The following is a 2687-nucleotide window of genomic DNA, read 5'->3' as shown; positions in this document are numbered from 1 at the left end:
CATTCTTATCCATCATAGGGTATATTTAAGAATAAACAAATTGCTTGGGTTTGGAAACATTTTGACAGATATAACAAGACATCATATTATTAAAGTATCATTGAAATAGTAAACAAGAATTAGCATAGAACAAAATGGTTATCTTAATGAGATTCAAGAGCAGGGCAGCAAGGATGATCAGGGTACTGAAAACAAAGCCCTGTGAGGAGAGACTGAAAGAACTGGGCATGTTTAGGCTCGAGAAGAGAAGACTGAGGGGAGATATGATAGCACTTTTATTATTTATTATTTATTTATTACATTTATATACCGCCCCATAGCCGAAGTTCTCTGGGCGGTTTACAGCAATTAAAAACATTAAAAACACAATTTAAATTTTTTAAAAAACAATTTAAAAACACGTACTTGAAAGGTTGCCACACAGAGGAGGGTTGGGATCTCTTCCCAATCGTCCCAAAATGCAGGACACGGAATAATTGGCTCAAGTTTCAGGAAACCAAATTTTGACTGAACATCAGCCAAAACTTCCTAACTGTTAGAGCCATACAACAATGGAACCAATTACCTAGGGAGGTGGTGGGCTCTCCAACACTGGAGGCATTCAAGAGGCAGCTGGACAGCCACCAGTCCGGTATCAAATAAAATCAAACAATTTATTTGACCATGTGGTCAGTAAGACATATTGAAAGTTAAACGTAACAGTTATACATTGATAACAATTTTAGTAAAACCCGTGGAGTAAAGTTTTTTTAAAATACAAATCAGTTAAAATAATGCAGATAGATTGTATTTCATAGTATTATTCATCCTGTTAAAACATATATTCAGCTAGGAGAGCTTTTTAAAATATTGGATCTAAGTTTTTGAACAGCAGCACTATATTTTGCAACTTGAGTTGTTATAGTGGAAGATGTGTTATCTAGAAGATATTGCAACCAAAGGTATTCAGATTTTTGTTGAGATGCAGATAGAAGGGGAATAATCAGTTGATGCCTTAAAGAGTTATAAAAGGGGCAATAAAAAAGTACATGTATATTATTTTCAGGTACATCTTCCCCACAAGGACATACTCGATTTTTATATGGAGTTTTAGTGAACCTGCCCTCCATGACAGCCGAAGGTAAAACATCCAATCTAATCTGGGAGAAAGCTTTACGGTATTTGGGTATTTCGAATTTTAATAGATATGGCATTGGGGTAAAAAATGCGGAGTTGTGTCTTTGGTTTTTGATTAATAGCAAATGTTGTTGGTGATCAATATCTTTCAAGCGTTGGCGTATGTTACTTATAGCTGATTGAAATCCCATGGTGAAGATAAGTTGGGGTGAAAAGCCTATCGTTGTAAGTTTATTTACCATGAGATCCGCCCATAAGGATTTAAAATTATTGTTTAGAATATCTGGAGCAAAACCAGTGGGATTAAAGTTAAGCTTTAGCCAAACATTGATTCTTGAAAGCCATATTCTGGTTTCAATTGATTGTGCTCCAGCTTCCAATCTGAGAATATTGTTGGAAACACATGTTGGAATTGCCATTATCGATCTCAAGAAAGTGGTCTGAATCGTTTCAAACTCTTTAAAGTTGAGATTCTTATTTACCTGAGAGCCATAAATTAATTGTGCTATTATTTTAGCATTAAAAATTTTAATGGCCGGTAAAAAGGATTGTCCGCCAGTGGAGAAATAGAAAGCAAGTAATGCTTTCATCGTTCTCTTAGCATTGGAAATCATAAGTTTGTTATGCATGTGACAGTTACCTGACATTTGTATGACATATCCCAAGTATTTAAAGGAGTTGACTTGTTCGATTTCATTTCCTTGTATTTGCCAATGGTGTTTGGTTTTTTTCCTGGTGAAAGCTATTATTTCAGTCTTTGGGTAATTTATCGTCAGTGACTCCATCTGACAATAGGTTGCTAATTTAGCAAGAAGTCGCTTCAGATCAATTGAGGTTTTCGATATTAGAGCAATGTCGTCTGCATATAGAAGGATGTTTCTCTGTTTCTTAGCTAATATGGGAGGGTGTGTAGCTGCTGTTGAAAGATTATGTACAATATCATTAATATATATATTAAACAATACTGGAGCTAACACACAACCCTGTTTGACCGCTTTAAATGTTGGAACAGGGTTGGTTAAATGTCCTTTAGTATTGCATCTTATTTGCATAGAAGTATTGTTATAGAGGCCCTGTATTAAGGTAATAAGGCGATTATCCATGCCTAAGTGGTTTAGCTTTGACCAGAGACGAGGGCGGGATATTGAATCAAATGCTGCCTTCAGGTCTAAAGGGTTCCTCCTTTTCTAGCTGCATATTTATCAATTAAGTGTTGGAGCACAAGTATAGGATCAAATATTGATCTTTTCGGTCGAAACCCAGCTTGTTCATCCACTAAAATATCGTTCTGTTCGATCCAATCATGTAATTTAATATGGAGATGGGCTGCATATAGTTTACTGATTATGTTAAGTAAGCTAATCGGTCTATAGTTAGATGGATCATTTACCGAACCTTTTTTATAGATAGGTACAATTGTAGCCAATCCCCAATCTTTTGGTATCGTTAATGTAGAATCGATATATGTGAACAATGAAGCCAGAACGGGAGCCCACCAGTTTACATTCGTTTTAAAAACCTCTGGGGGGATGTTGTCTGGTCCAGGGGCTTTGTTAGACCTCAGTTTAGAG

The sequence above is a fragment of the Rhineura floridana genome, chromosome 8 (assembly GCF_030035675.1).
Source record: "Rhineura floridana isolate rRhiFlo1 chromosome 8, rRhiFlo1.hap2, whole genome shotgun sequence".
NCBI lineage: Eukaryota > Metazoa > Chordata > Lepidosauria > Squamata > Rhineuridae > Rhineura > Rhineura floridana.
Note: the sequence above shows the minus strand (reverse complement) of the source record.